Source organism: Numida meleagris, chromosome 2 (assembly GCF_002078875.1).
Source record: "Numida meleagris isolate 19003 breed g44 Domestic line chromosome 2, NumMel1.0, whole genome shotgun sequence".
Lineage (NCBI taxonomy): Eukaryota > Metazoa > Chordata > Aves > Galliformes > Numididae > Numida > Numida meleagris.
This window is the reverse complement of record NC_034410.1, coordinates 75,875,248-75,900,939: the sequence shown is the minus strand read 5'-3', so window position 1 is coordinate 75,900,939 and position 25,692 is coordinate 75,875,248. Positions and strand designations below refer to the sequence as shown.

Genomic DNA, 25,692 nt, shown 5'->3' with positions numbered 1-25,692 from the left:
TTCAGTGACTGATTTGTCACCTTGACAAGCAGAGTGCCTACTGAAACATGACTGGGCTTTGTAATGTCAACCATTAATGACATCATTTAAGAGGTAGCAAAAACACAAAATGGGATTGTATAGTAAATATCATCACAAAAACTAAATATTGCTCAATGCAGTGGAACATCTGTGTACAGAGAATAATGACAAACTGAAGTCAAACACTCCTTCCTGAAGGTTATTACAGCTAATTTTCTCAGATATGTATGGTTTTCATTTTCTCATCAATATAAACCCATTGCTCCTATTTAAGTTCACACTCACACTTCACACTGCCCCTCTCTTGAGAGCCCACAGTCAGAAAGAGATTTATTATCTCAAAAAATTGATTAAGAAATTCTCATCCTTAAACCCATGACAGTTCTGGAAGTCAGTACTAGCAAATAAATTGGCTTTTTCCTTGGAGGCATGTGGGCTGAGGACCATGATTTTGACTTATCAGCAGTAGCCTGAGGAGTGATGATTGAAAGAGTTTCAAAGTTTATTTTCTTTGATTGTAATTGCTGGGTTAAACCAGGCAAATTCTGATGCAGAAATGGCATTTGAAGTTATGCTTAGCTTAAAACAAGTGCTATTAGCAGCCTGAATTGGGGCCTTGCTATTCTTTCCCTGAACTACTGAAGAAGGTTCAAATTCACATCCTTTTGTTGCATTTTTGTTCTTGCCAGTCACTTGTTGCAAAAGTAAAATGAACACAGTTATTCTTTACAGGAAGAGAAGTTTGTCAAAACCAAAGGCATTCTCCATACATATTCATTCCTACTTTTCTGTCCTTTTTCCTTTGCTGAAGCACCACATCTCATGTGGTGGGACTTTGGAAGCTAACCATATTCATTTTACCATATCAGTGTCATGATGAAAGAATTGAAGTACCATTTTCTATTTTTATCCTGTTACAATGTAGCCATTCTCAGCTTTCCTTCTGCCACTGTCCAGTAAATAATTGGAGGACTCATCAATAAATATTATAATTATGTTCAGCAATAGAACAAGGGGCAATGGGCAGATACTGGAACACAGGAAGTTCCATACTAATCCAAAGAAGAACTTCACAGTCAGAGTGATGGAGCACTGGAACAGGCTGCCCACAGAGGTCGAGGAGTCTCCTTCTCTAGAGATATTCAAGGCCTGTCTGAACGCCTACCTGTAGGGTACCTGCTTTAGTAGGGCGTTGGACTCAATGATCTTCAGAGGTCCCTTCCAATCCTTACAGTTCTGTGATTTGTTCAAACTTGAAATACAGAAATAAGCTACTCTTCCAACATTTGTTCTCTTGAACCAGGCATATTAATATACACCTTTCATTCTCTGAGGCCATTAAATTATTAAAAGTAATATGCATAATCTACAGCATGCATAATTGCATACCTTGTCATCAGTCAATCTGTCTTTCAGTCAAGTCTACTTTCTTAATGTCCAAACTGACAACAATTACTACTGGCAAAGTACTGGATATTCACATAGGCTTAAAGGCACAGTAAATTAAAAAAATAAATAAATAAGAAGTAATTTTTGACTAAAATTCTGCATCAGCTGAGCAATTTCTATCAGTTTTTCCTTATAATTTTGCATGCTCATCTCTTAATCTAAAATTTCCATTTTTTTTTCTGCATATGTATGTCTGGTCCTACTGTAGAGACTAAGATGTATCAACATATATGATGGTCACCTGTGGTAGGTCAAACACAAGCAAATCTAATTAAAAAAAAATCTTCACTCTTTGTAAGGATGAAATGTTGCAAATATTATGCATTACAACCTCCCTTAACTTCTGCTGACTTGGTAGACTGGTACAGCACTAGAATTAAAAACAGTAAGTCACCCTTTCTGAACTATTTTTGTAGGGTGCCAAAATCCTTGCAAATTGGTTTCTTTTAATAGGCATCTCCTTCTTTTTTTATGACGTTTGTAAGCACTGATGCTTTTGCCCCTGTAAGACAGTTCAGAGTTCCAGGCTAAGCTGATGATTCTCATTGATTTTATTTAGAGTGTATTTAGAATAGACGGTTACTCAAAAGAATCTAATGTTTCCCAAGAGCTTTGTATCTACGGTATGTGGAGAGTGTTTATGAATAGCTTTGACCCTGCTTTGACATATGCAATATAGACTAGACCTCATACACCACGGGTATCATATGGCCACTCCTTGACAATATTACTAGCTGCAGATTTTGTCACTGAAGTGTAAAGCATCTAACATGTGCATTTCGTAAGGAACAGCATTATCAGATGTCCACAGTTTCCCAAATAAACACAACACTCTTTTCAATCAAGTTATACAGGGTATGTAAGGGAGGTGAAGATAAAAATTGTTGCAAGAAAAACAGCAAGTACAAATGCCTTAACTCTATAATGTAAATTCTTGGTGAAACATCTTTCTTCCTTTGTATTGTGCTACGAATCATATTTGGCTTTTATTTCCATACTGGACTATAAGATCTCCAACCTTTAAGGGAGTCTCCAACCTAACACAGTGTTAACAATCATCATATTGTCCAGAATAATAATTTGTTCAAAGAAAAACAGCATAAAACAAGTTTGTTGCTGTCATGGTTTTGTGATTTTCGGTTATTGGTACTCCACATCATAACATCATGTAGTGAATGTACCTGGTTCTCAGAAGAGAAGGACTACTACATTCCCCACGGTACTTTTCTCCTCTGTTACCATTTTCCAGCCAGAGGGAAAAGATAAAAGCTCACAGTATAAAAACTTGCAGATCACGAGACCTCGTCCCTTTTTCCGCCCGTCTCTCGTCTTGGCAGCACCTCGCTCTCCAGCCGTCTTATCGTCGGTAGTAGAGTAAGGCCTACCTTGATTTTGGGACATTCTCTCTCTGTATTGGATTTATCAGCTTAAATTGTAATTATATTGTATTATAGTATGTTGCTTTGCATTCCGATATCTTATTTAGTAAATTAATTTGTTTCTCCTCAGATTGTTGCCGCTGTTCTTTGCTCTCAGGGCCATCTCCTTACCCTTTTTCCCTTTTCCCTTTTCCTGGGGTGTGGGCCCGTGGATCCCCCGTACCCTTCGTCACGGAACCGGGCCGAACGCCCATAAACCGTTGACAGTTGCACCTTTCCAAATTTCATGAATAAGGTAAAAACAAATCAATAAATATTTACCAACGGACTTTAATCTCTGCCAGAGGATGCAGTAAGCATAGAAGCCAACTTGGCCTTTATTTGAAAAAGACCTGCTTTGTTAATAGAGCAGAGCAAGGAGAAAAAATTGGGTGAAAGTTATGAAGTTCAAACACCAAAGGCTTCACAAGCGATAAGTACAATGTGGAATTACAATGGGGAAGTACAATTGTTTGCAGTGGAAAATTATTTCTTACACTATGTGAAACAGATGATTAAAAAAAAAAAAAGAAAGAGCAGCAACAGCAAAACAAAAGCAAACACAAAACCCTCTTTCAACGCATCACTTCTAGGCTGGTTTCAACTATGTAGCTATATGGGAATTCCCTTCAACTCAGTAAGAGTAACGAAATCCTTCCTCTTCCATGTTTATTCATTTGTTTTTAAACATACTGACATTATCTTATCTTTAGCATGGCATTGTACACTGAATGTGAAAAGCAGTCATTGATTTTTACTCTTTTCTTATAATCTACTCTTTTGTTCAAGATTTTACACACAGAATGTCTGATTTCAGCACAGAAAAACACTCTTGGTTTCAAAGATATCTTTTCAGATAGACCTCTACAGTTTTCTACTTGTTTTTGTTCCCATTTCTTTGTACATTCTTCTGCACTTACAGAGTTCATTTGACTCATCTCTTTATGAAAAATGAAGCCCATGCCACTGTTTTCATTTATTTATTTGGGTGATGGCAACACATGCTGCTCTGGAAATTCTACAGTTTAAATAGCACTGGCAGAAATCACAATATATTTTATTAGGAGTTGAGGAAAAAAAAAAAAGTGTTTTCTTTAAATCTCAAACCGAAAGAGCTATTGTAAGTAGCTAAATAGGTTTATTGTTCAGAATATACTAGGCCTGTTCTAAAACTAATGCTTTATGGTGTTGGTCCACAACATTAGAGGTGGACGTTGGTGGTACGGCAGTAGAGGTTGAACCTTCCCACCAATATTCCGTTACATTTTGTCGCCATGTGACAGATGGCAACAGAGGGGCAGTCTGACAAAATGGCGTCTGACAGGGGAGTGCATATGAAGCAAAGATGCATCACTGAATTCCTCCATGCGGAAAAAAATGGCACCCATTGACATTCATCAGTGCCTGCTGATGTTTATGGAAACCAAACAGTTGATACGAACCCAGTGTGACAGTGGGTGGTACGTTTCAGCAAGAATGTCATCATAGCAGCTGTGAAACAGTGGATCACCTTCGCTGGTACAGATTTTAACAAGCGTGGCATGCAGAGTTTTGTTCATCACTGGTGAAAATGTATAGCTAATGGTGGTGACTACATTCAAAAATAGTGTTTTGCAGCTGAGAATTAAATAGTGTTATTGTGTTATTTGTATCTAAAAAAGAGTATTCTGCATCAGAACTCAAAAACACCTTATAAGCAGTTTCTATTAAGTTCTGCTTTCCAAACATTTGGGAAGGGACTCCTCAAGTTAAGAAACATTGAAGAGTTAACAACTGGAAAATATTTAGACAAAATGGGGACACAACAGTCACTGCTCACAGGCAAACTGTAAATAAACAGGAAAAAGCAACCTTAGGTGAACTAGATGGATATGCGGTTTTAAGTATTTCAACCGAATGTTTACTGAAGTAAGCTTTTGACAAATTCAACTTGCAAAAAAGCACGAAAGATTCAAAATGTAATCTCAGTGACAGCTTTTCAGTGAAAAATATCACAGCCTTTACAGCCATTCAAACTTCTTCTGCCCAGTGATATACTCAGAAGAGTCACTCAAGCAAACACATATCACAAGGTACCTTTTCTTGTTTGCCTGGACTAGAAAGCTTTTGTTGCTGTGCTGTTGCTTACTAGCAGATGCCATACAACACCATGAAGAGGATATGTGCTTGGAAGAGCTGTCTGAGCTGCTCTGTGCTGCTGAGGAAAACCTCTTTAAATCCTCTGTTCTGCTCAGAATGAACAAATTCCCTCCCTGTTTACCGTCTTCAGAGAAGCAAAGTGAAAGTACCCCAAAATGAGAGTAGCTTGCTCAAACGAACAGAATCATTATAAAGTGCCAGTTACCAGCAAACCCATACCAAGTAGTAGTATTAAAGGGCTCTCCTTTTTGATTGTCTAGTGCTAACAGTAGGCCTCTAAATCCAAGAATAATTAAGGCTGTCACTTGTTATTCCTGAAGTCAAGGGCAGCTTTGTTTTGCCTCAGACTGAACCGTGATTTAGCAGTTTGCTGGAAAGCACCAGGCAGCTCCACGCCAAGTAATTCAGAGGCCACTGGGGGAAGCTGCCACCAGACACCTTTGTGAGGCCAAAGCCCATAGAGGCATGCTGAGCTCCCTCAGTGAGCTGAGGGCCTGAGGCCATGCCACCCCAGTAGGATGCTTGGGCCCCATGCCAGAAGCTGGTACTGAAGGATCAGCTGGTGGGGCAGGTGGTCATGGCAGGACACAAGGCAAGGGGGAAAGAGGAGGAGCCAGAGGGATGACTGAGCAGCCAGGCCACCAGGGTGGATGGAGGGGAAAGGCAGCATGCTCAGGGTGACACGTGCTCAGAGCTCTGACAAGTCAGAGCCACAGAGCTGGCATAAAGCAAGCCACGACAGGCTCACTCACTGTACCAGGACACAGTGGGAAACACTTTCACTTCTATTCTGCTTTCTTCCTAGCCACTTGGAGTTTTCTGTATTTCAAAGATATTTTTCCCCCTTATTCTGCACTTAAAAGACTTTTTGGTCTTTTTGGGAGCTACAAGACTAGGTCTATTCATTTCACTCAAGGTCTTGTCACAGCCTCCTACAACACGCATCTCCTAATGGCAAGATAACTTCAGGAACATTGAGATCCTCTCCTGATGCAAGGTTTTCAAACCAACTGCCACATTTTTGGCTTAGTGCCTTCTGCTTCAGGAACTTACAAAAGCTAAGATGGGGTGGTAGGTTGTGATAAAACAGAAGATGGAGTGCTGGGGTGGTTTTGTCTCTGAAAAAGAACCTGTCAGAAAGACTTTACCCTGCATATCCATCATTCTTGACAGTAAACTACTACTTCTATGAGTCATTTGGGTGTCCTAACAGCTCTTCTGATTTTGTAGAATTTTTCACAGAAGAATTCAGGACACATATCCCTGAACAACTCTTTAACTGCTAGAACACTGCTTTCACAAAGCTGAACAAATTAAAGTCAACTAAATGTCCTGCATTAACTGTAACATTCCTGTAATTTGGCATCATTGCTTGAATGCACTGCCATTTCAAAATAAAACTTTCCGAATGTACTGAAGTGGAACGGTTAAAAAAAAAAAAAGAAACAGGCAGCAAAACTGTTTTAACTTGACATGCAAGTCATGTACCACTCAGAAGAAGTACCTAGGAAAGAATTTAACAGCTACAGTCAAGAGTTTCTCCACGTTCTGTTTTGCCTTTGGAAAAAAAAAAATCTAACTTTTATTTCTGACAAGTATGTATTAACCTAGGTATCAAAGCAAGTTGTACTACATAAATATCTTGAAATATTTTTATTACTATGAAATAACCTCCAATTTTTCCTACTTGCTCCTTTCCAGAGCATCATTAATCTAGTAAGAATAAAGAAATAAACACAAATTACTGAGACTCACTTTAGTTCTGCGTACACATAAACAGTTTTGATTTAAAGGCCTTCATCTTTTTACTGAGCTGCTTTGTGCTGTGTCATTGCTAGACAGTACCTTTTGCAACTTCTTGTTATCTTTTTGTGTACTGGAGTATCCCCAAGTGCCACTGCTACAGTAGATGGATTCTAACACCTCCCAGGATTCCTGTTGATCAAAGAAGTTCAATCTTATCCAAAGGCATTGTCAGAATAACTGGAAATCTGTCACTAAAGTAATTAATTAATTGTGGAGAAAATACAAAAATAAACAAGCCTTAAAAGCAACCGGTGCTTTTAGTTGAGGTGAACACCAAAGAAACCTTGAAGCAGAAAAACACTCTAGCAGTTCCCTTCAGTCTCCCTGGATAATATCCCATTACACACAGAAAGCTTTACACATGTCCTGCATAAAACACTGCCTTGATTTGAGTAATGAGGTCCTCACAAACAGGACTCTAAACATCTATTCTGTTCAGTTCTGCAGGCAAGTCACACTTGGCCAGAAAAGACACAGATCCATCTCGGAAAGTCTGCAAGGTGAAGGATGCCCAGAATCCCCAACATCTTTGGTTATGTTAGTGTAAGCCTACTAGAGTAGCTCCGCCCACTCGAGCAGAGAAAAACATCCCACTGTTTCCTAGTCACAGAAACTGAAAATCCTTCCCAGTGCTGCCCAATGTGCAGGACTGCCACAGGAGATGCAGTTTGTGTACAGCAGTGCCACCAGAGCCAACTCTTGCTACTCTGAAGGCTCACAAGGCACTTGCCTGAAAAAATTGCGTGCAGAGTTTTTGCTGCTCTGCAACATTTACTACTCCAGTGTTGGACATGGAAGGCTAGTCTGACAAAATGAAATAGTCTGTACAGGAAAGTGCACACCAATCCTTAAATGAAAATATTGTGTCATAGCCTTAGCCTTCTTTAACAGAGAAAGATCATAGGAACAAAATACCGATGGCTATTTGCATTGAATTTACAGGCTAGAATTAGTGGATTTTGATTTTCAGCTCTTCGATGACTCTCTAGAACTAAATGCTTCAGCAGATGAGGGCATGGAGGACAGAGAGGGAAAGGAGAAGAAAGGTGCTTGTCTTCTTTCATTTTCTGATGTGCACATTTTAGGTAGGGAATGAAATGGATTGACCGTCTAAGCATCACTTCAGAAAACCAAGTCATTACTTTAGAACAAAAAAAAGAGCCATGTGAATATCTCTAGTGGTTTTCTGAGAGTTTGGGATGGCCACCTTGGGACAAGTTCCCCAAGGCTCAAATATAGTAAAAGTGGGTTCTTGAGCCTGGCCTTTGTTTGTGGCTACTGACTACTGCCCTAGTGGCTGCAAAAAAGATGAGCAGCATCTCAGCAGTGCTGAGCAGCCATTATTGAAGTGAACAGCTGTAGGGTACCTTTGTTTTTCCTTTAATATTTTTAGACCACATGAATGGATGATGTCACTAATCTTAGGATCAGCACCTGTGATGGATCAGGCAAACTGAATATTTGAGTTACTGTTAATGGTTTACAGAAACTTTTTTGGAGGTATGTAGAATGTAAATAAGGAGAAGGGAGAGATCTCTGCCCTAACCTAAGGTTTTATGGGTTGACATGACCTCCACTTGTGTCAGGGAACTGATTAACAGAGGTAAACCACAGAGATCACTTTGCTTGTTTTCCAGCACTCCCTACCATGTTGCCTTCCATGTGGCAGAAGACGTGGGTGGTCTATGGACAGTTTTCCTCAAAGAAGAACACAAATCCCTTTGTTCATAAAAGCACACCCAGGGGCTTGAAGATCTAAAAATTTCCTTCTGATTTGCTGTGTATCAGGAACAAGCTACTCTGCCTACCAGCACTTGAAAGAGTACTTGAAAGAAAATGGCAGCTTCTGAAACAGTTTCATGTTTGCATTGTCACTAGTTGACAAGTATGGTCTGCCTCCAAGATTGCACACAGTGCAGATGAAATACCACAGATCTGTGGAAAAACAACATGGGCAAGCATGAATATGCTTGTCCTATGTTGTTTTTCTAAAGAATTTTTAATAGCTTTAGCCCATTTAATGAGTTACAGAAGATAGCCCAGTAAATAGCCTTTGGAGTTGCATCCTGAATGTACTTACAGTCAGTACAAGGAACATATTTGCTGGTCATCATTTTATAGGACACAAGGACACAGAGATTAGGCTACCCTGTCTCCCCTGCCAGGGCCTAGAATGCACTGCCATCTTGCTTTCTGCTCAGAAGGCCAGCTCTGAGATGCCTCAGTCAGCCTGGAAGAGCTTTTCTAAGGAAAGCTGGAAGGAGACTCAGTCGCTCCCCTACCCTTTATGCAGAAATGGATGTTAAGCAGAGTACTGGGCACTCACCTGAGCCACTCTGCAGCTGCACTGCAGCCATGCCTGTGCCTGGTCATGTACTCCACTGGCACAGATCCAGACCCTGACTGACTTTCCAGTTTGACCTGGGATCTGTCTCAACTCCATCACCTTCCCTGGTAATCACTGGCTACGATTCTCTACACCTATCTTGACCATAACACATTGACTTGTGCTCCTAGCTTCATCTCAGACCTGCCTCATCACCAAAAACTTGTCCAACCTTTTTAGTGAACCTTCTATGGCCTGAACTCTTCACTGAATCTTGCCACCACCTCCGTATCAGCCCCACTTGGGTACCGTAGGATTGGGTACCAGCCAGCAAGCCTCCTGCTCCGCCAGCCCTGTTAGAACTCTTGGTCCCAAGCTCCCCCTCCCTCGGGGAGCAGTCATTCCCCATGGGGTCCTGACAGTAATCCTGGAACTGAGAGTACAGGCCGGATACGAAAGGAATAAAGCACTGGCACCATGTGAGAGCCCTGCTGAGTTGGAAAGAGAATCCAAGAGCATCCTGTTAAGTGGTAAGAAATACTATTCTGTACTCAAACACTGTAGCCTTTGTAAAGGATTCTGGCAGAGCAGCAAAGTAAAACCTCTTGAACAGTCATTTCAAAAGCAGAATTTATACTCCTTCAGCTTGACATTGAGCAAAAAAGAACCTCAGCTCCCTGCAACTGTTTGTGGTGTGGGATGATCCTGAATGACAGGAACAGACTGCCAATGTGCTGATTGCCCCCAATGCAAATAAAGTCTTTGGGGGATCACATTTTCTTATTTTGTCAGTTTAACAGCAATTGAATATAACCAGTGAATTACAGTATCACTATCTGAATGACATCAAAAACAAAGTCACATACACATGAAGACTATACAGGACTTCTTCTAGCCTGGGAATAATTTAACATTAATGAGAAAATACACAAATTTTGACAAGGCAACAAATGATGTGCTGTAATACCTTATACAGAAATGAGGAGAGCCTTTAAAATCCTCTTCTGTTTAGTTGAAATACTCCGAGTACTTAAAATTTTTAGCACAGAAGCAGTTTTGTCAGACAAAGAATCATTTAGAAGCAGCCTGGTCTCCAGCATCAACTGAGAATGCTCAGTGCCTTGCATGATCTAACATTTACTTTAGACTTTAAAACCCATACCCTGACACTGGCATTTGAGAAGTGAACAATTTGACAATTCTGAGTTTTCTGAAGTCTTTGTGAGTTGCTGACTTCAAAGTCGTCCTCTGCAAGATAGAAGAATATATTCGTCTGTTCCTTCTGTTAGTTCACAGCTTAACATACAACATCCATCAAATCTTGGTACTTGGCATAAGCATCAAAACTTGCATTCCCACAGTGAGAGCAGGAAAGCAAAAGTGCTTAGGATCATGGCTTGACAAAGGAAGAGGGGTGAAATCTGCACAAATATGCAGCAACTAATATTATCCTTCATACTTTTCCTCCAGAACATTATTTGAGCCCATTAGATACATCTTTTATCCTCTTCTGCTTATATAAAACAAATGAGAGCCAGGTGCAGAGCCCTGGAGACAGCTGCTAAGCTGATTTGGGGGACTGCTTCTAGCAGTGCCTTCATGGAATGGTTTGCAGCTCCTCCACTGCTACAGTATAAAAAAGCAGGTATGGTGAAATACAGCACAGAGAAGCCAATGCTTACTGAGAATGGTGTTTCTATGGTCAGGGAAGAAACAGCTCAACTGGCTGAAAACAAAGACACAGCAGTTTCCCAGGGAAGGTGGCCCCTCGGCACTGAAATGCAAACAATTCAAGTGCTTGGGCAGCAGGTCAGCAAAAGGGAACGTCTCCAAACACAGCAACAATAGATTCTAGGTTATAATTTAAACTTTCTCCCTCCCTTTTACCTTCTTTGGCCCCTTCCCCCGATCTAGGCATTTCAATTACAGCTCAACAGGAACATTCTGTTTGCAGGTTCAGAGCTGAATTAGCCTGGCTGTGCTTTCCATACCCAGAGTAAAATGGCCTGGATGGGGGTAGAGCCAGTGTGTGCCAGGTACACAGAATCACAGAATCGTAGGGGTTGGACTAGATCACCTAGTCCCCTTTGGAGTGTTAAGTATTGAGTTTGAGCAAACAGCCCTGGATCACCTATTCTGCCACAATAGGCATCCTCAAAATTAATCAGTTAATCAAGTCATCAAAGGAAAGCCCTGTATACACTAGGATTTCTTCCCAAAAAGCAGAGCAGTGACCTTTCTCTTTAAAATAAAATAAGTCTCTGTCACTGACACTTAGTTTCCTCTGTAAGTTTACACAGACTAAAATGTCTGTGGGTATTTAGTCAAATTTTTTAAGCCTAGTTTACTGGCAAGTTGATAGTTGGATCGAGGAATTAATCTATTCTGAAAGATAATCAAGGTGTATCTAAGTTAAGTACTTGATTTACTGTTTTAATATGAAACAAAATTATTATTACTTTTAGCTGTCATTTAGTACAGTGCAAGTGAAATCCCTGCACTCTGGTCTAGACACAAGACTAGCTTATCTTCCTATGAATACTTGTTTTGGCTTCATCCTCATCGATTATTTTTGATGATAAATCCTTCAACTCCTGCAAAGCAATCAGGAAGCACCAGGGGGCTACCATTACAGACTGAATACCAAATTCAACTGACTTATCGCAGGTATATCCAAAATGTAACAAAAGCACATGTGAAATACCAGCCTATGGCTCCCAGGCTGGGCCTGACACGTTGGGAGGAGGAGCTGGGCTGGAGTATAAACAGCCCCATGGGCAGCCCAAGGTTTAAGAGGAAGAAACCTCTACCATGAACGCTCTACTTCACCCAGCAAAGTCCTTATGTTTCAGTACACCATTGGCTTCCTGTGTTTGCCCAGCCAGTCCCATTGTATCCTCACCTGCTCTTAACTTGTCCTTTTCACCTTGCTAATGCACTTCCGAGCTTCTCACAATTAAGCATCACTTTTCATTTCTCTGCCTCCCCTTTTTTTCTAATTTCTAAATAATTGTTTCTGCTCAGTTCCTAGCTTTCCTTTTTCTCAAGAAATTAGTCACAAAACACAAGGAGAATCAGATGAAGTCAGGAGGGAAAGGTCTGAAAGTCTGTGATTTCCACACAGAGCAGAACCTTCTGAGAGGCAGAGAAAGGGGTCAGCAGCTGCATCCACTGTCTCCATATTTACCAAAGGGATGCAAAGAGAGGGAGTTCTCCTGCTCCTTCAGAGATGCCACAGCTTCCAGAACAAAGGTTCAAGAACCTAGGAAACACAGAGCTTTACTTGTCTGCTCAGGTGAGATAGGAAGGACTTAGAAACAGGGAATTCATCAATCCCCGTAAGTTTTTAAAGGATAGTATTTATTCATATTTAAAACAGGTTTTCTTACAGTACATGCTCTTGTTAATGGAAGTATAAGTAAACCATACCCCCTCCCATCTAAGGTAAATTTCAAACTGTGTTGCAGTCCCTAGCTGCAGCTAGGTTTCAGAAAATGTTCATTTTGTGTTTTTTAACTTTAAAGTGAAAATAAAAAGTGATGGCAGAGAAAGAAAATGGATATATATCAGGAACAAATTTTGTGCAGAGAGAAAAGACATACAATGGACGATTTGGAACCCTCAAAGTAATTCTTTTCTGCCTTCAAGAACAAAGAAGGCTGTCATTACTTTAAGTACTGCACTGAAACTGATTGATACTGTCCATTATAATAAAAGACCAGGATGCTGTCTTGCAGATCTACATCCAGGCTTCTTCTGCCTTCTGTTTGGAAAAGATGTGCAGAGCCGTAACATCTCTGCGTAACTGTACTTTCCTTCCCCTTTAGCGCGCTCGAAGTGGCCTCAGGCTTCATTCCCTGCTAGTGCATATCAGGTTTTAGTGCATCCATCCTCAGAAAAAAACCCCAAAATACACACACACACACACACACACACAAAACGGAGAATGCACTGAACAGCTAACACAATTGTGAGCACAATTTCAGGTAAAGTTGCTCTGTACTTGGAAATTCTTGTTTGAAAGAGACTTCTGATGAGAGAAAGGATAAAGTGTGGAGGTTTTTGAAAATCTAGAATTCATGAAAATCAAGAATGGGACACCTCGATGAGAAGCCCCCAGAAGTCCCAGATGACTGCTGGGCTTTAGGGTCCTTATATTTAATTCTGCATGAAAGGATTTCCATGATACTGTGCAGTCGAGAAGCTTCTAAGAAGCTTTTCGTCTGAGCTGGTTCCTGCAACAGCAGGAATGGCCATGACCCTGTCGTCTTCCCTGTAACGAATATATGAACAGAACTCAATACATCACAGAAATATCGTCACTTCCCACCAGGCTCACTCCTTTTACATAACACTCACGTCTTCAATGATGCATATGTTATCTAAGCACTGCTGTCAAACCTCTGACACATCACGCTATTTTGCTGCGATTCTGAGATACAAGATGATGAGAAATAGGAACTGTCAGGGTTTGAACATCCTTATCTTTTGTAACTAAAGCAACAGCCTCAGCATAATTTAATTAGATATTTTGTTTAGTTGTGCCATCAGCGTATATTCTGGAATATACCTAGAATTACTGACAGAGTAATTGTTTTCATTCATGGCTTCAATCAAAATAATTTGGTAGCTGTAACAGTTATATGCATTACATTAACATTATATATACACATTCAGCTGTGATGTTCTCTACGATGCAAGTAAGAAACTCTACGATCTCATAACTACAGCTTTCTTCCAAGGGGCAGACAAAGCTCAGAAGAAAACAACTTGAGAGAAGCAGGTTTTAAGCACTTGAACTGCCTACCTAAGGATAATGTTAATGATGATAATGGTTCATAATACGCTGAAGGAACATGCATAATTCTATGCTGACTAAAATCAGAAAAAAAATGTTAGTTGGCTCAGTATTATTTGCTCAGATTTTGGAAGTAATGGTAATGAGCAGGAAAGATACCCTGAAGCAAGCTGCACAAAGGTATATAGTGGGTTTGACTGAAATAGAGAACAGCCTCGGACAAAAAACATTCTGTGTCAATGATGTATATATATATATACAGACACACAGAGGCAGGTAAAAAGAGAAGACATCTATAAAGGTTCAGATGCCCAGAGATGTTTTTCATTGCCCTGACTTTGGAAGCAGGGGAAGAAGTGGTGAGGGTCCCTTGCTCAGTCAGTGACAGCAAGTGGATTCTGCTGCCCACTTCTCACAATAGAAAAAAAGCAGAGATGTATCTTGGGCTGGTTTCTTCTTGGATCATTCTTGATTTGTTTTGTCATAGTTATGCTGCTTCTTCAGCTGGATGAAACTCAGAAGTGCAATCAGAAGAAGCCCTGAGAATTGATATGGGTTCTTCTTAAGTCAGCAAAATTTAGCTTGTGATAAAGTGCTACATATGCAAGTGCTATGTAAATGCTAATCATAGAAGGGATTTTTCTTTCTTTCTTTCTTTTTTTTTTTGAAAACCAAAGATATGAAGACTCTAAAGCCTGTTCCAGTACAAGCCCCAAGCACACTGCAGAATTACTGCCTCGGTAATTCCTATGTAAAGCCCCATCACACAAACTAATATACTTTGATGCAACATGTCACAACCTTGCTGGGCATATTCGCATGGGTATTTTCCCTCAGGGAAAAATCATTTCAGTTTCATGAACAGTAACCACGGAAATATCAGATTAGCCAAGGTTTCAGAACCTGAATATGTTTATCAGCAATTTCACTTTCCTAAAGCATCTTTAATGTCATAGGTATAACAAACACTAAGTTCATTACAAATACAAGCTAACTGTAGACACGTTTATACTTATTCAACACAAACCTAGTACTAAACCTGGATTGTCCTACCTACATGCTGTCAATGACTGCAGGATATAACTAAGGTCAAAAGATCTCACTAGGTATCTGCTTCACTCCTGAATGCTTTGTGCTGTTGAAAATGATGCCTAAATGTTATCTGCTATTTTCACTAAAAATGTATGCATTTACCTATCTTTTCTTTCCTGGTTGCTGCACTGTGGATTTAGAACACCCATACAGAGAGAAGAGTAAGGGCTTCAAGGGTTAGGTGGCCAGGGAGAATTGTACAGAGTGGAAAGCAGATGTCAGCTGTACTGAAGAGAAATCTCAGAGGGGTCAAGGGGAGAAACAACCTTGAAGAGCCTAAAGAGGCTGTATAGAGTTTATTCAACCCAGATAAAATACCTGAAAACTGCTAGTGTACAGGCAGAAAGAAACAGCTTACTGTACATTAATACAAAGGCAGGACTTGATTTTAGAACTTTTACTTTATTCTGCTCATATACCAGCACAGAGGATTTCCAAAACTGACATGCTCTCATTAGATAACATTATTTCTAGCAAAATCTATATTTAGGGAGTAGAATACTTTCCTGTTTTTTGGTTTATTTTACGACGTGAGAGTAGTTCCACCATATGACTCAGATTCAGTCATAGATTGAGCAGTGTAATAGTATGGTATTTTAGACTTTTTTTTTTCCTAGAAAAAGACAAATGGATTGGAAAGAAAACAGAATGGAAGTTTTTTAAGGCATAGGAAGAAGGCTGTTGACGTAGTCTACCTAGACTTCAGCAGTATTCTCCTGGAGAAGCCAGCTGCCCGTGGCTAAAGAACTGGCTGGAGGGCCAGACCCAGAGAATGTGGTGGAGAATGGAATTAAATCCAACTGGTGACCAGCCACAAGAGGTGTTCCCAGGGATCTTGGTACAGGGGCCTGTCCTGTTCAGTATCTTTACTGATGACCTGGATGAGGGCACGGAGTGCACCCTCAGTAAGTTTGCAGATAGACACCAGGTTGGGAGGAAGTGTTGATCTGTCTGGGGGTAGGAAGGCCCTACAGAGCGACCTGGACAAGTTGAATAGCTGGGCTGAGGCCAGTGGGATGAAATTCAACAAGACCAAGTGCCGGGTCCTACTATTTGGCCACAACAACCCCAGGCAATGCTACAGGCTTGGGGCAGAGTGGCTGGAAGACTGTATGGAAGAAATGGACCTGGGAGCATTGGTCGACGCTTGGCTGAACATGAGCCAGCAGTGTGCCCAGGTGCTCAAGGAGGTGGTGGAGTCACCGTTCGTGGAGGTGTTCAGGAAACCTTTGGATGTTGTACTAGGGACATGGTTTAGTGGGAAAATACTGGTTATAGGTGGATTGTTGGCCTAAATGATCTTGTAGGTCCTTTCCAACCTTGGTGATTCTATGATTCTATGAAAATTACAATACACTATTTCTATTTTATCATTTTGTAAGTAGAGACAGACAAAAATTAAAATTAGTAAGGGAATTGACCTCTTATTAAAACTCATCCTAAATATTTTGGTAAAGGAAACAATACTAGAAGCATAAGTTTTGTGGCACATTTGCTACTGCATTTGACTATCATGCTGATGTCATGCTGATATATAACAGTTTGCTATTACATTCTGAAATCCTTCCATTCTTCTGAGAAGGCCAACAGAGACAACAAGAACAGCCAAATACACATCCAGCATTTCTGCATTTGTCAGGAAAGATCTGCACAAGACACCTGAAAACATTTATTAACTGCTACAGACAGATATCTCCTCCCCCAAAAAATGGCATAAACGAAATCATTCGAGGAATTCCACTCCATTTTTAAACAGTGAAACCTCAGGTGTACAAATTCTCAACCAGCAGCAACAGTCACAATCTCTGAATAAACCTACATGCTTCTCCTTCAGGGTGTAGTTTCACATTATACTTAATTTAATCTAACAGCAGGAGGAGGCAAGAGGGAATGGACCTGTTTTCCCCTTGCTTTCCTGCTTCTTCCCTTGTGCTAAATTTAGCAACTGTGCAATTCCACAGTGACTCTGATTAGTTTGCTGATCTGAGGGAAAACTCACAGTTTTTCATGAGTTAGCTTTCCCTCCAAGCAGGAGAGATTTACAGCGACAAGTCAAACTCAGAAAAGGATACAGAGGGAGCACTCAGAAGGTGATGTGAGAATGAAAGCTATTACTCCTTTCTGTGGCAGTCAAAGAATAACATGAAACCCCATCTTAAGGCTGCATCTGCTCTACATTACCATTTCAGTCTGAAGCAGTTGTAGGATTTTGAAGTGAATTACCAATTAACAACCACATTCAATGCTGGTTCAATTGGCAGAATAGCTGTGGTGTGCACAAACTGGAACCTTGTAGGAGGAAACTTTGCTTGTTCCAGAGGTACAGCAAATACGTTGTATAGTATGTTTCCGGCTGAATGCAAGTTAACAAGACTGATGTGGAAAGCTTTTTGGAAACCTGAGCATTACTACTGCACCAGTCTGTAAATTTAGCTTGCAAGTGGTAGCAAGGACACTCACACTCTTCTTGTACTATCCCTGGCCACGAAATACCTTACCAATACTACACTGAGAGCAAAGAATGCTGTCATACCATTACATTGCTCTGGATAGCAAAATGAAATGGAGATGACATTAAAAATGCCAGTGTGTAGCAGTGTGATGTTCCGACATTCATTTCAAACACAACCCGCATCTACATTTGCAGAATAACACAAGAAAACTCAAAAACAAGTTCTGTTTCCCTGTCACATTCACAGTCAATCTGCAAGTGTAGCCATCTCACACAAAGCTCAGAGACAAATATATTGTCATTGGCTTGCAACACTTTGTAAAAATTGACAATGCCCCCTAACAGGGAGGCAGTCTACCTTTTCTGTGGTTAAAGCACTAGAATACATTTTCCTGTACAATGATTTCAGAGATGGTTTAACTAGTGCATATTAAAAAATTCTTGGTCATTTCAGTTGATAGAACTACACTTCTTTGCATGTGCTCTCTGAAAAACGGCTTTCAAGTCCATGCATATTCTATCAGCAGTCACCACCGAAAATCAATCTTTCATTACAGCCACTTACATCTCAGTGCACAGGTATCCTATCCATAAGGGATCGACGACTGGTACGTTGTTACAGGACTGTAACTGTCACTGTTGTTTTGCTTATTTGTTTTTAGTCATCATAAAACAAATCATTCTACAGTTCTATGAATAAGTGTATCTTAAAAGTTTTTAGTGCAAAAGAAATTAAAACTATGAAATATTCATCGAATGTCGCATAAGTTTTAAGTTAGGAGAAATTTCACTATTGTCAGGATTATAAGCACCATTTTAACACTTATGAGCAGATGTTGCTAGAACTTCTAATAATGCAGTGAATTGATTTTAACCTTGACTTTCCATTTATTTCCTTCTTAAACATCACTCATTTTAGAAAACCCAATGCAGTCAAAATTGGCATTTGAAGGCATTTTGATCTGAGTTCAAAAAGTAAGCAATGCCATTTTAGACAGTACATTTCCCATAAAAGCCTGTTTGCCCTCATTATTTGAATAGTTTTGCTCCTTGGTGCTACCAAAAGACCATCAAAATGACAGTGGAAGAGACAAGCAATGTCACGCTGACAGTACATAGTGTCCTATCAAATAAGTAAAGAAACTTCTCCACGCTCATTTACTCCACCTCTCCCTTGTCTTTCACTGCAAGTTTTATGCTTGAAAAGTATAAGCCAAAGCTTTTCCAAGCGGTAGTTTCTAGTGAAGCTTTCCCATCAGACTTCATGTTATCATACTGCAGACCCATAGACTGAAAAGATCCTAGCCTTAGAAAGTCTCCAACTTAAAAATAAAGAAGGTATCACAGTGTGACAATCTTGGCAGAGTGCTGATGCCACAGGAGAGAATGGATGCTTTGGAAGAACTGAATGCTTCATTCAGACCCTGAAATCTTCCCTTCCTCCATGCAAATAAAAATGTGTTCTTATTTTTTTTCCTTTCCTCTCCATGTGGAATCATGCAACAAAAGAAAGAAAGAAATCAACTTGTCTCCAGCTTTTTAAAAAGGAAAAAAGACAATTCAATGAAGAAGAATAACATCAGCATTTACTTCCACACAAACTGAATATTGAAAAGCAATTAAAATTTCACCTTCGTGACATAGAAGTGGTCTGGATACTACTAAAAACTGAGCTCAATTTCTGCCTTGAAACACTCAAAAAAAAGATTTTCAAGGGGCTGAGGTTCCACAAAAGCAAATTTGTAATCTAATACTGACAGATACTTTAAATTTAGCTGTGATTATATTGGCCTTTCCACAGCTTTTGCATTCTTTCACAATTCCATCTTATGAGAAAGTCCAATGTCAAATCAATGCTGCAAGTTTTTGGTGTGGGCTTTTTTTCAGATTAACCTCTAACCATTGTACAGTAAGTTAAAGCAGATATTGCCAAGCTTGTGAAAATCAATATAGAAGCAAATATATAGAATGTACTTTAATATCTTTATTTTTATATCCATAGTCCTTTTCCATAAGAATGATGTGACAGCTCCACTAGCAATTTAAATAGGCAAAACCAAAGGTCATTTTCTAAGTTCTTTACCCAAGCAATACCTTTGAAATTAATGAGAGGTCATCGAATTAGAGAACAGAAGCGGGATTTGTATCTTCCATTAAAAGTTTTCCTGCCTGCTCACAAGTCATATTGCACAGTATTCCTCCTTAAGATTTGGCTGCAGTAAAATTAAACATCAATTGAAATGGATTTAACGATTTTCATTTTTTTAATAGATTACTTCATAAACTTCAGCAACATTGGTGCAATGCTTTCATACTGAGCTATTCAAAGAAGCCTAAGGGAGGAAGGCCAGCACATTTCACTGAAACAGTTGAAATACCAGATGAAATAAGTGTATGCATTTGCATGTAATCTTCTATTTATAGCTATTATCAATAAATACAGCACGTAATATTTCTGACAGACCTGCATGGAAGTACTTTATTCACTCACAGCACAAGCATCTATGAAAGCTTTATGATCTCTCCCATTCTTTACTACCTCTACCCTTGGAGCCCCTGATTCTAAGCTGGAAATCACTACTGAGCTTAAGATATTAGCAGAATTCATCACGAAATGATGACAAAACTTCAGGACACAAAACGATTACTGCTACAAAAGCAAAGAGAAAGAGACCTTCAGAAGCCAGAGAGAAGATGAGGAAGGGATTCTAATTTAACTGAATACAGTAGACTGGAAAGTCCCATATCTATTCCTGGATCAGCTGAGTAACAGATGCTCAACAGAGAAAGAAAATCTCTGCCCTTTTAGACACATCTTTCAGAGAGGGGTAATTGGTATGGAATTACAGTTATTAAGACTTCAAGACCTTAGGTCTTGGAATTCATGAATATGACATCACTCTGGTGAAATAATTTATCTTCAGTCACAAGGAATAGCTCATTGCTCATCAAAAGGCTAACACTTTTCCAATATCAATAAAAAGGAGGAACAGCAGAACAGCTGTAAATATAACAATAAGCTAAATCAGAAACAAAATTTTAAGAAATACATGGAAGCTGTAGCAAATAGCAGATTACAAGAAAGTCAGAAAATAATATTGAAAATAACAAGCCATGTTTTATACCTCAAAAAGTGTAAGCCAGTTTAATTACAATAACTTCTTGTTTCTTAATCAACATAATCAATGGTGTAAACAGATTTGCAGCTCAGAAGTAAAGCACGTGGATGCCTGATGGAGATTTGTTTTGCCAGAGAGTCAACATGACCGGCTTGTGCCGCACTGGGAAAGGAAGGTCCTGCTCTGCCCAAGGCCATTTCAGTTACTGTTTGTATCAGCATCACCAGTGCCAATCCCACTACCAATCTGCCCTGTTAGCATTCATTTTGCATCAAGCAATACCCTGGAAAAGTTCCTCATAGTTTCTTGACGAAAGATACCAACCATTGCATTTCTAAAATTAAGTTACTTGGAACAACAAACTAGTAACATCATAACATCTTACTCATATAAAATGTAAATAAAAAAGCAAAATAACTTTTTAAAATCCTATCTTAACCACTGGACTAGATTAAGACTATTTAGCAATATTACATTTTAGCAACACTTAAAATTCCTTTGAATTCTAACAGAATAAAGTGAAAGAATAGTATATCCAAAAAAATGTACCCCAGGCCGGTCCCACTCATAATTAATGACATGCTACTGCTAAAATACTCAAGTAACTATAGTTTTGTTTCTCACTAGAAGTCAGCACTAATGCAGGAAGCTTTATATCAACCATGTAATATATCTAAATATATAGTCAATTGTGTCCCTTCACTGCGTATATCCTGCATTATTTTAAGGAAAAGTCACACCATAGTCTAGATGTTCAGCAAGTGCTTTAAATAATCAAAACCTGACAGAGGTTTTATTATGCATGTTGACGGTTTTCTTTAATTTTTACTCATCAAGGAATAAAAACCATGCTTACTTAAACATTATTGATGTTAGGAGGTTCATGTCACAGATTTCCTTAATAACGTCATTTACTGTAACTGCATCGATATCCTTTTTTGTTTGGGGGGGGGGGGCAAACGCTAATATAAACTGTCATCTAAATTCACTGCAAAGAAATAAAGTAATTGTTAATATTATAAAATATATATATTATTTTATTATATATATTGTGTACATATATATGTAGTATTTTGCTGCTTGCTTCTGAAAGTGGATCAGTAAAGACAAAGTAAAGTCAAAACCTACGTGAAAATTAAAGTAGAAGACACGAATAATATTTTTGGCTCATTCATCATTTCTTAGGTGTTAAGACTAAGTCTTCATTAGTAAAAGGCAGCTGAAGCATAAGAACAAAATTGAACTGTATTATAGTAGTTTCTTAAGAGTGGTAATAATGGCAACGCAAAACTCTTTGCTATTTCTTGAACTTCTGATTAGAGCCAAAAATAAGGACTCAAAGGAGGTGAATGCCTTGCAAGTTTTTAATTTCAAATGAAAAAGCTTTTGTCTTCTTAATTACAGCACTAATTGAAAACACTTGAGGGAATGAAGTCTAGAGGAAAGGACTGGAGAAGAGATGGATGAGAGAATAATATCCAATAACAAGAGTACCACTCTTTTAACATCCAACTTCAAGTATTTTTTAAACCAGAAAAAAAAATCTGGGACATATAAATGCCGCTAGAGAAGCTCTTTCAGATTGACTTCTGTAATTTACTGCATATGCTACCCTTTTGAAGAGCAGATTTACAAATGGTTTTATATATGGGTAAGCTATACCTCCTTTGCTCAGTTCATCTACATGATTAATACTGACTGGAAAAGGAAAATCAGAAAGCTTTTTGTAAAAGCTTTCCATTTCTGAAGTCACATATCCTGACATTTACATACTCCTAAGAAGGCATATTCTGATAATATATTTAGCAGAATAGCATACAAAGTGAAGGTGATAATTACTTCAAATTATTAATAGGGTCTTCTATTCTGATCAGCAACTTGTGGTGATTATTTATTCCCAACAACTACATTTATCAATTTACATATACTACATTTCATTGACAAATTATTTGGCCATGAATTTCCAAAGAACTGCCAGAGCTTTCCATAAATCCTGGACTGCCATAAGTCCATGGGGCCGGATGGGATCCATTCAAGGGTGCTGAGGGAGCTGGCAGAGGTGACAGCCAGGTCTCTCTCTGTCATCTATCAGTGTTTCTGGACAACCAGAGAGGTCCCATAGGATTGGAGACTTGCCAGTGTGACTCCCATCTACAAGAAGGGTCGTAAAGAGGATCCAGGGAACCACAGGCCTGTCAGCCTGACCTCAGTGCCAGGAAAGGTTACGGAGCAGACCATCTTGAGGGAGATCACATAGCATGTGCAGGACAGCCAGTGGTTCAGGCCTAGCCAGCATGGGTTAAAGAAAGGCAGAGCCTCCTTGACCAACCTGATCTCCTTCTGTGATTGAGTGACCCGCCTGATGGATGGTGCTGCTCACATAATCCACCTAGACTTCAGCAAAGCCTTTGACACTGTCTCTCACAGTATTCTCCTGGAGAAGCTGGCTGCCCATGGCTCGGACAGTTACACTTTTTGCTGGCTAAAGAACTGTCTGAATGGCTGGGCTCAGAGAGTGGCGGTAAATGGAGTCATATCCAGTTGGCAACCAGTCACGAGTGGTGTCTTGGTATAGGGGCCTGTCCTGTTCAATATCTTTACTGATGACCTGGATGAGGGCACGGAGTGCACCCTCAGTAAGTTTGCAGATAGACACCAGGTTGGGAGGAAGTGTTGATCTGTCTGGGGGTAGGAAGGCCCTACAGAGAGACCTGGACAAGTTGAATAGCTGGGCTGAGGCCAGTGGGATGAAATTCAACAAGACCAAGTGCCGGGTCCTACTATTTGGCCACAACATCCCCAGGCAATGCTACAGGCTTGGGGCAGAGTGGCTGGAAGACTGTGTAGAGGAAACGGACCTGGGAATATTGGTCAATGCTTGGCTGAACATGAGCCAGCAGTGTGCCAAGGTGGCCAAGAAGGCCAATGGCATCCTGGCTTGTATCAGAAATAGTGCTGCCAGCAGGAACAGAGAATTGATTATCCCTCTGTACTCAGCACTAGTGAGGTCACACCTCAAGTACAGTGTGCAGTTTTGGGCCTCTCACTGCAAGAAAGATATTGAGGCTGTGGAGTGTGTTCAGAGGAGGGTGACGAAGCTGGTGAGGGGTCTGGAGCACAGGCCTTATGGGGAGTGGCTGAGGGAGCTGGGATTGTTCAGTCTGGAGAACAGGAGACTCAGGGGAGACCTTATTGCTCTCTGTAAGTCCCTACTTGAAGGGAGGTTGTAGTGAGCTGGGGGTCGGCCTCTTCCTTCTTGTAACTAGTGACAGGACGAGGGGGAATGGCCTCAAGTTGCACCAGGGGAGATTCAGGCTGGACGTCTGGAAATACTGCTTTTCTGAAAGAGTGGCTAGGCGCTGCAATGGGCTGCCCAGGGAGGAGGTGGAGTCACTGTCCCTGGAGGCATTCAAGAAACGTTTCGATGTTGTATTGAAGGACATGGTTTAGTGGGAATATTGGTGATAGGTGGGCGGTTGGATTGAATGATCTTGTAGGTCTTTTCCAACCTTGGTGATGCTATGATTCTATAATTGGAAGGGGAAAATAGGATAACTGAGCTCCAAAGCACTGATTATAATTGGACCAGTCCTATGAGTTAATAAAGAAATTCCTAGGAATTTTCAACATACACTAGCCTAGCATTTTGACTAAAGTTGACTCATACAGACTAATAGTTCCACATTAGTGCTGTTTGAATTCTGTTGTTGAGTCAGGTTGAAGTGGGTATAGATTAAAATACTATTTGAAAACTGGCTTTTAGAATGAACAAATCTCATATTGATTAAATAAAAATAAAAAGGAACAATTAACTGCATTATACTACTCCATCCACATACATCCATCCACAATGGAAAGGAAAGTATTCCAGCACAGGCAACAACTTGGCTTTGGAATGCAAAGACAAAGTAGATGTGACCCAAGTGCAATACTACACATATTGTAAAGATAACTGTGCACTTGCCATTCACTGAATCTATAAACCTGGTCAAAAGTTAAGGATGAATACATGTCTTATACATTAGGAAATCATGGAAAGAAGGTGATGTGTTGTGGTTTAACCTGGCAGGGTGCTGAAGAGTGCTGAACAGGGCTTAGTAGGCAAGGATCAGGCCCCAGCATGTTGCAGTGATTTGTGCCTCTCCAGAATTGCCAAGGTGACAGTACATATTCATTACATATTTCACCAGTTTCTCAGGATTCTGCAGATGTTCAGGGGTAAAGTTCTAAAACACTGGCAGTGCCTACTGTTCTAGGTACATGCCCATATCACCCCATACTGCCTGCCACTCAGCTATCCAGCTGCAGGGAAGATCTCTAGGGGATACTTGTAAATAGTTGTTTAACCTTAAACAAAATTTTAAAGACGTTCAGTAAGCATAGCAAAAGTAACATGCCATTCCCATTTCCCTCCCCCATAGCCTGGCTCCCTGAGGAGACAAAGTAATGAGTGAAATTATTAATAGTTTCCAAGATATGGTTTCCAAAGTATGAAGATGACTGCAATACTGAATACAAGATTAGCTTCTCAACCAGTGTTACACTGTACAGAAAAATGTTAGCCTGAATCCAGCCCCCAGAAATGGTAAACAGTGCAATAGGGATCATATATAGCAAGTAATATGGTTCCATGAAAAAATCCTGAGAGATTTCTGAAAATCGGAAAGATAACAATGTGACCAGCAACTACTAAATTATTACAACACTTACAACAATTTTGTTTAAACATGCTATGGTCAGATCTGTCATTATCTCAACCCTTTGAGCCCCATGTTGGGTACCAAAAGGCCTGCTGTGGTCTAATCCAGCAGGGAGCTAAACACCATACAGCCCTTTGCTCACTCTCCTCCTAAGGAGCGAAAAGACGAAAAAGGAAACAAAATGCAGTGATAACAATATATATACATATAACTTCAGCTGGCAGGGATGAAGAGGCTGCCCATCTAATGGTGTTACCCTCCTTGTCCCTGCAGCTGTCTTGCTCCCAGCCAGCAGAGGTACCTAGCCAATATTCTGCAGCCCCTTTATTACAGTGTCCGTCCTAAAGCAGGGTTGGTTCTACCAGGTTTCAG

The 25,692-nt window shown here is 40.0% G+C and overlaps 1 protein-coding gene across 12 annotated transcripts in view; it reads right to left on the bottom strand.

Moving 5' to 3' along the window:
• The window catches only part of CTNND2 (catenin delta 2), a 629,078-nt gene that overhangs the window by 352,386 nt on the left and 251,000 nt on the right, over positions 1-25,692 (bottom strand). The window contains exon 1 of one of the 12 annotated variants that reach the window (XM_021386185.1): positions 6,873-6,933. The exons of the other annotated variants lie outside the window; for them this stretch is intronic. The gene's annotated coding sequence lies outside the window, so the exon portion shown is untranslated. Of the gene's footprint in view, positions 1-6,872; positions 6,934-25,692 lie in introns of those variants that run through there. 12 annotated transcript variants of the gene reach the window in all.